This window comes from Nyctereutes procyonoides, unplaced genomic scaffold (assembly GCF_905146905.1).
Source record: "Nyctereutes procyonoides isolate TBG_1078 unplaced genomic scaffold, NYPRO_anot_genome, whole genome shotgun sequence".
Taxonomy (NCBI): Eukaryota; Metazoa; Chordata; class Mammalia; order Carnivora; family Canidae; genus Nyctereutes; species Nyctereutes procyonoides.
The window spans coordinates 35,508,363-35,520,732 of record NW_026575052.1 but is presented as its reverse complement, the minus strand read 5'-3'; the positions used below and the strand labels follow the sequence as shown (position 1 = coordinate 35,520,732).

At 40.6% G+C, this 12,370-nt stretch overlaps 1 long non-coding RNA gene across 1 annotated transcript in view; it reads right to left on the bottom strand.

Moving 5' to 3' along the window:
• Positions 1 to 1,012: 1,012 nt before the first annotated feature.
• LOC129514149 (uncharacterized) overlaps positions 1,013 to 12,370 on the bottom strand; it is a 56,997-nt gene continuing 45,639 nt past the window's right edge. The window contains exon 3 of the long non-coding RNA XR_008665352.1: positions 1,013 to 1,138. This is a non-coding gene — a long non-coding RNA (uncharacterized LOC129514149). The remainder of the gene's footprint in view (positions 1,139 to 12,370) is intronic.

Genomic DNA, 12,370 nt, shown 5'->3' with positions numbered 1-12,370 from the left:
CCTGCCACCTGGGTCATTTTCTGCACCTTTGCCTTCATCCTGGGGGTGGATCAATGAGTCAATAGAGTGAGTCAGCAATTGCCATTACAATCTGCAAAGTATACGCTAAGTATAACATTTCTTTAGAATTGGACACTAAAAAGTCATGTGAAGACAAGGAGCAGGTCTAAAAGCAAAAGGGGAACAGATTTCAGTGAGACTGGACTGGCTTTCCATGTTCGCCACGGTAGCTCATAATTCTCAGAGCTGCTTGGCCCCCAAGAACAACCTAACCTCAGCAATCACAGCTGACCTCAGTGACACATGCCATCCACCAAAGGCGCTCACTGTCCAATTTGGCTTGTTTTATGGAGCAACATTGCCAACATCTGCACAGGCAGAAAAGAAAAAAGAAAACAAATAAGAGAAATCAGGACGTAGGTTGAAATTAGTTTTCCAATGAACCAGAAAACTTGTTCCATCTAATTTTACTTGTGTACATAAAGTTTGGCAAATGAGATCTTTGAACAAGCTGATAGCTAATGAGAGTCATCTTGGTGTAGTGGCTGAAATATAGATTTTTTTAAAAAATCAAACAGATCTAGATTAAATTTTTGGTTTAGTCACCTTCTAGCTGTGTGATCTTAGACAAGTTATCTGATCTCTCTGAGACTTGACTATTTTTCATGTATAATGAGGATAATAATCCTTCCCTTGCCAGGATTGATTAGGAAATGAGTTTAAAGCACCTATAGAGCTTTACTAAATGGGACCAGAAGTGGTAGTAGGAATGATATGAATGGATGTGTTAATATTAGTTGTTTTATTTCTGTTATTATGAGGATGTCATTGTCATGTTTTTTTTCCAGTGAACTTATTAGTTCATACATAGATATATAGACTGTTCTGACACTGGGTTTGTTTGTTTTTTCCCTGTCTCTTCCTCAGTGCAAAGGGAGGGAGAAGGAAGATACTTAAAATCCAGCATTTGCAGGATTCTCGGAGAATAGTTGTCTAGTTATCTTACCTTGTATCTGGATGCTTAACCATTTAAGACTGGAAGTTTCCCGAGCCAAATCCAATTTCCGGTGCCACTAGAATGATAGACTGGGAGAGCATAGTTTGGTCTCTTCACCAGGTTCTTCATGTAAATCAAGACCTGAAACAAAGAGACACAATGTAGTTTTACACTGTGATCATGCTCCAAAGCAATCATGCTCCAAAGGCTAATTACTGTTGAGTATCTTAATGAATAAGTTAGCTTTTCATTTAATGGTAACATTAGCTTACATAGCAAAGCCAACATAAAATGCCATGGCTGGTACTTAATAGCAACCTAAAAGTGAAAGAGAGACCAGCCAAAACATGCAGGGTGGGGAGCAGGAGTAAACAGAATCGTGACCTCAACAGCACTTGAGAAATAGGGAACAATACACAAAAGAATGAGACAATTCAAGTTCCATTCCAGGAGACTAGAAAATAAGAGGAAGCCATCCAGAGTGGAGGAGCGGGTCATGGAGCCCTCTTTAGTGGGCAATGAGAATAATGGGGTATCTCATAGCAGAGTCAGACTGTCCAGGGGAATTTATCTAAAAATAAGGTAGGAAAGAACAGAAACTGAGCCCAAACTGGGAGTATTAAACTGGGAGTATTAAACTGGGAGTATTAAAACTGGCAAGCAGGCCTCATTCTGGTGGAGAGAATAAGTGGGGAGCTGAAAAATCAGAGCCAACAATATGTTGTCACTCTTTCCTTTATTATTGAAGGACACATGGGAGTGTTGTCCAGAGAGTTGTAAAAACAAAGAGACTTGCAGTCTCAGTCCAGGATCAGAAGTAACATGATACACAAAGGTACCCTGTTCCTGATCCCAGAAAATAGATGGCGTAACTCACAGCTCGCTAAATGCCCAACATGAACAGCTAAGACGGGGGCCAGGCCTAGGGCACATGCACATGCAGCTAAACAGGACTCATTTCTGCATTCAGGGGCACCTCATACCTTCTCATTTTGATTGTTCGCTGATGGTGAGGAGAAGGAAACATTTTACTCTGTAATGCTGTTCTAGAATCTAGAACATTAGGCTGAATAGTTTATGTTGACTTATGAGTCTCTTTGCGTGCTATTTGGCTATTCATGTTGGAAAAAAAAAACATTTCCAACCCACAATGTGTAATGAGGCACAACTCTCCATCTTCCAAATACACTAAAAAGGAAAATTATTATAGCATAACTTCCCAGTGTTGAGCTACTGCAAAGCTATTTGGGGGTTCAAACTGGAAGGGAGATTCTTTTGGCTCTCACTCTGACTTCATTCACCCCCATTCCAGAGAGATGTGAGGAAGTGTAAGTTGTAAAACAATTTTACCAAGCATGTGAGAATTTCAATATCTAATTAACTGTTTCTTTGTCCAAAGCAGTTACTTTGGACAGCTCTGTGCTGGTTTTAGAAGGCCCACTGGACCGAAGGTGCCAATCATGTCTTCCCATTTCACAGCTCTTCCCTGAGAAACGTATGTCAGCTACAGCCTGGGGATGCGTAGCCCTTATGTGCCATGTGGTTTCGCTCTGCTCCTTGGCTCTGGGGACGTGAAATGCAAAAATCTGGTTGGAGTTAGATATGTGGCAAGATAAAGCCAGTTCATCTCAGAGTCTACTTACTGAGGGACTGTGACATGGGAAATTGGAAGAAGCCTTATCAGATACGCCTAAACCTTAGCTATGTTCACCAAAATAATTCCTTGGCAACTTTTGTCTAGATTTGGGCCTTAGAACTCCTATGACTTTGTCTTGCAAGTTTTTGCTAACATAGAACTCCAATAGCGAAGGATAGTTTTTCTATAAGAAAAAAAAAAGTCTATACAGTCTTTTTCTTGTCTTTAAAAATCATGTAACATTTCACTGATTTGCATTGTATTAATGTAGATTTATTTGCTGTCATATTACATAATATTTTTAATAATATCACGAGTTGAACTTCTTAACTTTTCCCCCAAATCTTCAAGCAAAACTATGGCACCCCTGCTCCCAGGAAAACTTGTCCTATGGACTTTGCATACCTTTGCACCACTGTGTACTGCCCAGAAAAGTTATCTGAAATTTCTTGGCACTACTGAAAGAGGAGGGACAAAGAAAATACAGAAAATGGAAGGAAGACAGTGAACACTACCACACCAAGAAATTACAATTTCATTTTGTAAGACTGAGCCACACAGTCATCGTTTTCTGATGTGTCCTAGGGTTAAGGTGACACAGCCTAATCTCAGAGCAGAAGGGAGAGGGCATATCCTCGTTTCAGTTTCTTCCTAGTCTCTGTGAGCCGTAGGTGGAAGGACGGGAACAGGGTCCAATCTTACAAACTTCAGGAAAATCTCACTCTAACCATCAAAAAGCTCAAAGCTCACTGTCAGTATCAAACCAAATCAATTATCAGTGCCCTCGTCTTCTATTCATTCTAGACAGTCTGCCCTGGAAGTTAAAGCAGCTGAGATACAACCTATAATTAAAAAAAAAAATTGTCCTAGAGGAAGGTTCATGTGAAGATAAAAAAGCAGAAGACAGTGATGCTTCTGCTTTCTACATCACTTTAGTGCCTTATATCAGAGAATCCTGTAGAGAAAGTGACAGCTCCTGGAGCTGTTCTGAAAAAGTGTATCACTTTAGAAACAATTTGTCAGTCAACTAGTTCTCAAGTGATGCAGTATTTGAATAATACCTTCATGTTACTTTTTTGTTGCCCAGTGTTGATTTCTCTTGTAATGATTTTGAATATTTGGTAAGCCCTAAAGCAATATTGGGCTTTTCAGAGTTCCTTTCATAGCCCTGAAAACAGGCATGAGAAGAGATTTCCCGTTACCACCATAGTGATGAGAAGATTAGAAGCAAGAGTAACATTCTTTGAAAGATTAAATAATAATTATGAATAATGAATTTTTTAATATTATATGTTAGCATTTATCTTTTTAGAATTACAACTTTGCTGGTAATCCCATTGAGCTGTGGTTCTCTTCATTGGTCGGGCTATTTATCATCTTTGACTGAGAATATCAATTTATCCTTCGAGATTTATTTGGCATCTGCAGATGCCAAAATCCTAAATAATCCTGACTCCCAAGGAAAACAAATAACTTTCAAGAGAGGATCAGTCCCTCTGATGTCAGGACTCTACTTACCCTTTTACAACCCAACCCAGTTGGAATGCCTTTTTGGTATCTTCTAATTTGGAAATCTTCTCCCCAAACTACCTGGGCCCTGAAGTTCCCATAATAAACTAATCTTTTTGAAAGCATTCCCACTTTTAAGAAAACCTTTCAAGCAAAACTAATGATATAATATAGTGTATGATATATCTGATTATATAGTTATAGAATTGATACAATGAAATTCTAAGGGTGGTACTTGTGGGTGGGAAGGATAGGTTTCTACATCCCTGGCTTTCAACAGAAAGGGAAGAGAAGGGGTTATATAGAATTACCCAGTGAGTTTTCAAAAGTCTCCATGCTATGACAACCAAAGGCAATGAGAGCTCTTTGATGGCATTGATATATAAAGCAAAAAACAAAACAAACAACCATAAGGAATATTTTAGGGACAATTAAGAAAATTTGAATATGGTCTTTATATTAGAAACTATGATTTATCAACATTAAATTCCTTGATTATGATAGCAATATTATTATAATATAGGACAATATCATGTTTAGGTGATGCATGCTTAATTACTTTGGCAGGGGGGTAAACTGCATGATGTCTATACCTACATCCCAGTGATTGCTTATAGTTTCATTGAAACACAAATAGTTCCAAAAGCTTGAGCATGTTTGATTCTTTCAAAACAAACAAACAAACAAACAAACAAACAAACAGAAATCTGATTCCCAGAGCAATGTACTACCAGTAAGAGATTTGAGTGAAATAGGTAAGATATAATTTAAAGAAGAAAATCTCTGCACTAACATTTCAATTCATGGTAGAGGGAAAAAGACCAGAGGAGAGAGGCCAGTCCAGGGAAAATTGCTATGGAATCTATTTATGAGATGCTTAAAATTTACCCTTAAGCTGTGATTCTAAAGAATCTAAGTGACTCTTAGAAAGATTGAGGGAGAAGTGAAATTGGTGATCCTGCACATTGAAAGGCAAAGGGAGTTCAAAAGGGTCTCTGAGACCCATTAGACCATGAGTAAGCTCACTTGATAGATGTAGAGAAAAAACTGCAGGTTTTTTTTTTTTGTTTTGTTTTGTTTTTTTTTGGCCAACAGCAAAAATGTTGAGGTCTCCCCAAATGACCTACTTCTCCTTTTGTTGCAGTGAACTAACTCCAAATACTTGCAGTTCTTTGACTCGTTTTATATAAAGAAGTGCATACCTACCAAATTTATCAACTCGTACCAGCAAGAGAGCGAATTGCTTTCATATGTATAACAGTATGCCATGTTCCACCTTAGATTTCATTTTTCTTCCTGTGTCTTTTATTCATCTTGAGGAATCATAACGACCAATCATTCATTGTAAACCCGTTGTGTCAGTCACAGTGCTAGGTATTTTCCAACACCTCTACCACCATCCCATGAAGTAGGGCTAGCTAGCCCACATTTTGTAGCTGAGGAAATAGAAGATTTGGGAGATGAAGCAGTGTGCCTATATCCACCTTAGGAAGTTCTGGGACCAGGACTCGAACCCCAGTCTGCTGTCTATGACTTTGATCCACTAAACTTGCTGCTTCCTGTACGACTACTTAGACTCCCATGTGTTCCTGCCTCCCCTAGCTGGCCTGAGAGCTAACAGACACATACCTTGTATGGCATCCCTCCCTTGCCCTGCGCCCTGGCTGCCCTCAGTCTGCCACCAACAGCACCTAGGACAAGCTCCCAGCTTCTCAGAGATAAGGATTCAGGAAATGCAATGACTCATCCCACATATATAGTTGAGATCCCATCCTTGGAGGAAACAGGAGGCCAGGAGAGGCAATGCCCTAGTACACACGGCCCTTCTCCAGATCTGCCTGCCCATAGCTGGCTCTATTAATCTTCTCTTCGTAATCATATCTGATATGATTTTCTGCCCTTTCAATAAAGGGGACTTAATCAATGATAATTATAATTCTCTAATTAGTTTCTTAATGATATTTTAATAGAAGAGAGCAAGCAAACCCTGGGCATAGTTTTCAGTAGTTGGAAATATTTTTCTAGATAAACTTGTATGCCTTACTTGCCCTTACACATTCCTGCAGGATATTTTTAGTATTAATTGAGTCATCGAATCAAGTCTATCCACATTTTCCACTCTCTAAATTTCATTAATTTCTTACCTTTAGTATATATTTCTTTGCCAACCTCTCACCCCTGATTAGGTTCAATCACTTGTCTCTGAGTATTTAGCATCACTTCTGCCACTTGCAGTACTTTAGTTTGCTCTTTTTAGTATTATTGACTCATCCATGCATGGCCATGGAATTGACCACTTTTTAATCAAATTCTTAGAGTTAATTGCATTAGACATGCTTAGGAGCATGCTCAATCCCCGATTTTTTTCTCTGAGAGTTATCCCTACTCATGACCTCTGCTGTGGCTGTGTATTCTCTAAGATCCCCTCCTCTGCCATCTCTGATTAGATTGGTGGTGGACACTTCATCAGGTCAGAACCAATCCACAGGCCAATCTATATTACACATCAAAAGGCGAAAAGAACAGACTTTAGAAGAAGTTAATCCAAAAAAACAAGAATGTTGCAAACCTAGAGAGAGAGATGGAAAGATAGACAATGTAGCCCCAATAAGAAAACCCTAATCATTTCCTGGGTCACTGAGGCTTGGCTTTGCTTCTAGTAGAGGGATACTTCATGAGTGTCTTTGGTCCTTTCTGTAGTTATGCCTCATTCTTTATTTCCAGATAATCAAAATTACTATCATCTCTGCCAGGGACAGAGTATAATAGGCCCAGGTAGCAAGGATAAAGCAAAGTAGTTTCAAGAATCTAGATGTGATCACAGCCAGGAGATAAACCACGATATGGAAGAAGTGTTTTAAATTTAAGAAAAGAAAATGAAGTCAAAACTGGAGTTCAAAGAATCAGCATGAATTTAAAGGAGTAAATGTGTAAAGTAGGTGCAAGCATGTGAGCCATGCCACGAAACAGTGATTAAAAAAGGCCAGGCCCTAAGCTGGAAGTTCAGGAAGCACAAAAACATGAAGAATTTCTAACTATATAGCAGACAGAGAACACAGCACAAAAAGGCTAACTAACAAAAGCTATAATGGAAGTAGATGGCCCAGGAAACCAAAATAACAGTCAGAATGATCTTAGAAAAACGCTAGTATGTACCAAGGCCTGGAAGAGAGCACAGCTCGAATGATAAAATAAGGACAGAGGCCACAGTAGGGGGTGAGTGTCCATGCTTCAGTCAATTAGGTGGGACGAGACTGACAAGCCAGGCAGATCCTAAAAATTGAGGAAATAGTATGACTTTCCTGTAAATGCCATACCTTGGATGACTCAGCATCCAGACATAATAGGTATTTGGTCACTGACAATAGAATTGGAGCCAGGAAAGTATAACTCAAGACAAAAATGAAATCTCGGTCCTTATTTTAGAAGTGAATATTTCTTTCCTGGAGAGTCATTTGGGCAGATGAGGTACAGCCAGAAAATTAGCAGTGGCTGTGGTCAGGAGTCCGATGTCGAGTGGCAAGCTTCCGGCCATCTATGTGTCTGTGGCAAATACTAGCGTGATGAGAGATTCGTAGTTGCATCAAGGCAGGATTGTACCGCACCAGGCAGCAGCGTGGACAAGTGCATAGTGGAACTCGTCCTCAAGGTCAGAGGCAGCATAATCCATCAGAGCCGGTGTTGAGGGGACAACTCTACCAGATTCACAAACATGAACCATACAAGAGAAGGGGAAAGAAAGGGCCTGGTGGACCTCAGTGTTGATGTGGGAACCAAGCTGGTTCTCTCTGAAGGAACACATGCCTCTTACGTTTCCCAACAACTGGCTCCCTACCTCCATCTCCTACCAGGTCACCTCCCATTCCACCCCAGACTAGAAGGCAAGGGATAGAGGCCATAGTCTGGGGAGAAATAGTAGGAACTGGAAACCTTTCCTCATGGGTATATTGTGGGCCAGGAAGCAGGAAGCACCACAAGTTCGCTGTACTCTCTCTGTAAGGAGTAACAAGACCTGTTTTCTTCAATGATCTTTATGCCGAAGGATACCCTACTTTCCTGAGTACAGAAGACACTACAAGTTTCGGTACTGACATTCAGTTTTCCCAGAGGCAGTTTTGACCACCTCTAGGAGTCTTAAGTGCAAATTAATTCAGCTGGAGAGCAGACAGGCAGTTATTTATGGCACTTTCACACCTCTGCAAATTGTCCTACTCCTCTCCTATCTGGGAAAGGGGTTAGTCCCTCAGGCTTTTATACTTTGTCATCTTTAATTAACATCAAGCTCCTTGGGATCCCTGGGTGGCGCAGCGGTTTGGCGCCTGCCTTTGGCCCAGGGCGCGATCCTGGAGACCCGGGATCGAATCCCACGTCGGGCTCCCGGTGCATGGAGCCTGCTTCTCCCTCTGCCTGTGTCTCTGCCTCTCTCTCTCTCTCTCTCTCTCTCTCTCTCTCTCTCTGTGACTATCATAAATAAATAAAAAAATTAAAAAAAATTATAAAAAAAAAAAAAAAACATCAAGCTCCTCCATGAAATGATGCCTCTGGTCTGTGGCTCAGAATCCTCACTGATGTCACAGACTGCCCTGTATTCAGCCTTTCAGACTGTGGTGTCATCCCACAAAGGGGAGGTCTCCTCAGGTTTCTGGTGAAAAAAGTGTAAATAGGACTTCCTCCCTGTCCTGCCCTCCACCCTCTCCCCCCCCATCAGTGATACACACACACACACACACACACACACACACACAAACACTTAACAACATCACTACTTTAGAAACATCTAGAAGGGAATTATCTCTCCTGTGTTTCTCCACAGTGTATGTTGGTATACTATGCACCACTGAATAAGAACTGGTTCTGAACAGGGTATTTTTTTGAGGAGTGACTGAATAGTGACAATGCCGTCTAGCTTTACAGAGGTAAAGCTCCTTAATATGTCCGTAGGAAATGCACTATTGGTAAAAGTTGACAACTGCTCGCCTCCATAGAATCTAAGCTGCCCACTCTGTGTTCCCTTGCTTAGTATTTGACATTTTTGGTTTCTTCTCTTTTTGAGACTGGAGGATTCCATGTAGACTTCCCAAACCATGTTCGATACAGAAGAAAGATTGTTAATGTTATGATCTCTCTTCTTCAGGTTTCTTCTCCTCCCTCAATCACTAACCAAACTATTTTACAGCCCCCAAGGAAATGAGGACAAGTGTCTTCTCTGCCCCCCAGCCCACATTTTAGGAGAAAAAACATGGTGAATACACAAGGGAAATAGCCAAAAATATTATAAAACAATAATTGCTAAAGGCCAAGTGGATTGTCCTCATTCATTATTCATGGTATAAGAAGATATCAGAAGTTCAGTTTACTTGAGAAAGGTATATAAAACCAATCGTTCTAGGCTTGGTCTTGAAAAATGGTTAATAAGAACTTGAAATAGGGTGGTAGTTGTGAGAATGTGAAAGATGAAATGAATAAGAAAAACATCTTAGGAGCATAATGTAAAGACTCACAGAATCAGGCAATACAAGTGATTGGATACAATACAATATGGATACATCACCACCTAGCTGACTTACATAGCTGTGTCAAAGCCATGGGGAAACACATTGTCTGTAGCACCCAGAAGTCCTGGAGAGATCAACTCCTGATAATGTCACCATTTATGTATGGTCCAAAACCCTTTAAATGACTCTCCAAGTCATTTCCCAGAATGCCATTGGTTGGCCATGATTCATTCTGCCACTGATTACTATTAATCTTATTTGCACGTGATTTTGCTTGGTCTAATGTGCTTCAAATAACATGTGGCCTCATGACCAAAGCAATCAGAAATTGCAAAAGCACAGTGAGGGAGGCTTAATCTTTATCTCTTGAGCCTGTGGTGCATGGGGTCTCAGAAACCGAATGGTACCAACTGTACACCCAAGGTCCCTGTACTTTAGAAAGCTCCCATCCTCTGGTCATGTTTCTCTGTACCAGCTGGGGAGAAGGCATGAGCCTTTGCCCGCTAGACACATTTTCCAGATACCAAGGACACCAGAATTCCCAGTCAAAATGCCTGAGCTTATTTCCAGAGCCCAGATACCCATGGAACTGACCATGGGGCTGTTATATGCATCCTAATTGCAGTGATTCACTTTTTTCAGTAGAGGTGTGTCCAGAGCTTAAGATATGTCCACATGACATATCTCTGCCTCTCATTCCTGACACAGAGCTTCTAAAATGCTTGTAAATAGGCATGCTGGGAGAATCTTTTGTCCTAACATCCTTTAACTATGGTTTCTGGTGCAGAGCTCCTAAGACCTTTGAGATTTCCTGAGTGATAGGAGCATCTGACACAAAGCTCCTACATCTTTTGGGAAACCCTCAGTAATAGGAACATGTTTTAGAGGGCTTCTGGGTAGGGACTGATCACCAGAAACATCAAACTGTGATTATAAGCTTGGGACTTCCAGCTCCACTCCCCATTCTCTGGAGATAGAAGAGGGGCTGGAAATCAAGTTAATAATGGATCATACCTTTGTGATTGTGAAGCCTCCATCTCAATCCCCTTAGTACAGGGTACAAAGAGTTCCCAGATTGGTGAACACATCCACACGCCAGGAGAGTGGCACAAGGACAGAAGCTCTCCCCAAATCACAGGGACTGAAGCTCCTGAACTTGAGACCCTTCCATTTATAACTATATATTTTAAGAGGGAACTAACTCATCTTGAACCAGGTTGTTTTCCTCTCATGAATTTAGGTATGGGGAGCTAACTGATGTTTACCATAACTAACTGGGATCTGTTTTGTCCCTCCTTTTGCCTCTTTCTTCAACCCATGTAAGTGAGCTCCCACTATATCAGGCTAAGAAAGCATGGCAGAGGTGGAAAAGCAATGGATAGTGTCCTCTTTATTTAAATTTGTCTGTGTTTTCTTCATTCTAGCTCTCATCCAAAGACAGATCTACAGAGTAAACCATGACTAAAGAGGCCTCCAATAGCTCCATCCAATGAATTAACATTGTGCATACCATCAAAATTCCCGATAGAATGAGGCTGCAACCCCCATGTAATCTAATGAAGAAGCAGAAAGGTCAAATGGATAGGGAGCAGGGAGTCGTGCACATTGTCCGTGAGATGATGGCCAAAAGAATAATTATAACCAGCCTGGCTTTCTGGTTGGAAGGAAAATAATACCATTAACACCAGTAACCTATCTTTATTGGTCAATAGGAAAGAAGTGAGGGAAGGAGAACAATCTGTGCTTCTTATTGCTTCAAATAAAAATAAAAATAGAATTAAAAAGTTCTATAGTAATATAGAATATATGGCTAAATTACAATATGTAAGTAAAATTATGAAGGAAGAGGTAAAAATGGACAAGGACAACCAACTCAGGAAAAAGCAACTTTGTTCCATGATTTTTTTTTTCTAAAATAAAGAATGCTGACTGTAGAACTATTTTTGAAGGCGATCATATCATCTCTAGCAATAATGGCGGGGGCGGGGGGAACGATCAAAGAGTACAAATTCTAAGCAACTCCAGAGACAGAGGGGAGCTGTGTGCTGCACAAGAGCAGGGGTTTTATCATCGTCCACAGGAGGGCGCCCTCTAGATTTGTGCAACAAGGTGTCCTGGCAAGAGACCAAATGGAAGAAACAGAGTCGGTTTTGCAGTCAACAAACTTCCTGAATTTGAATATTTTAAAAAGATAACATCAAGAATTATATTTACCAGTCACACATAATATGTACCGTTCATATTTAACCTGAGAATCAAGTTCTTTTAAAATTCTAGGACTCCTCAAAACTTTATATTCAAAAAAAAAACAAAACAGGTAATGTTACCCCTGATATAACAGAAGGCACGAGCGGGGAGGGCATAAAGAAATCCTAGCAAGTCACAGGCAGGGCTGAAATCCTCAATGCCTACCAACTCTGAGGCCAGATCCACAAACGTGCTGTGATACTGACTAAACCAACAGGTCAAGTTAATGGAGCAATCTGACTTGATTGTTCCATTTTAGGTGGGAGTTTTGTGGCACTTAAACTCCCTAGGCAGTTTTCAACTATGTGGATAACACTTCCTCCAGGCCTCAGTGGCTCTTACTTTATGGGATGGAGGAATTAGGCTGTTACATATCACAAAGCTCATGGTAACTGAATGATCAAATTAATTCAAATTAGCTCAGATGTGAGCAGGATCCTGAATACCAAAGATAGCCTGAAGCACTGGGGGGGGGGGATTCTGAAA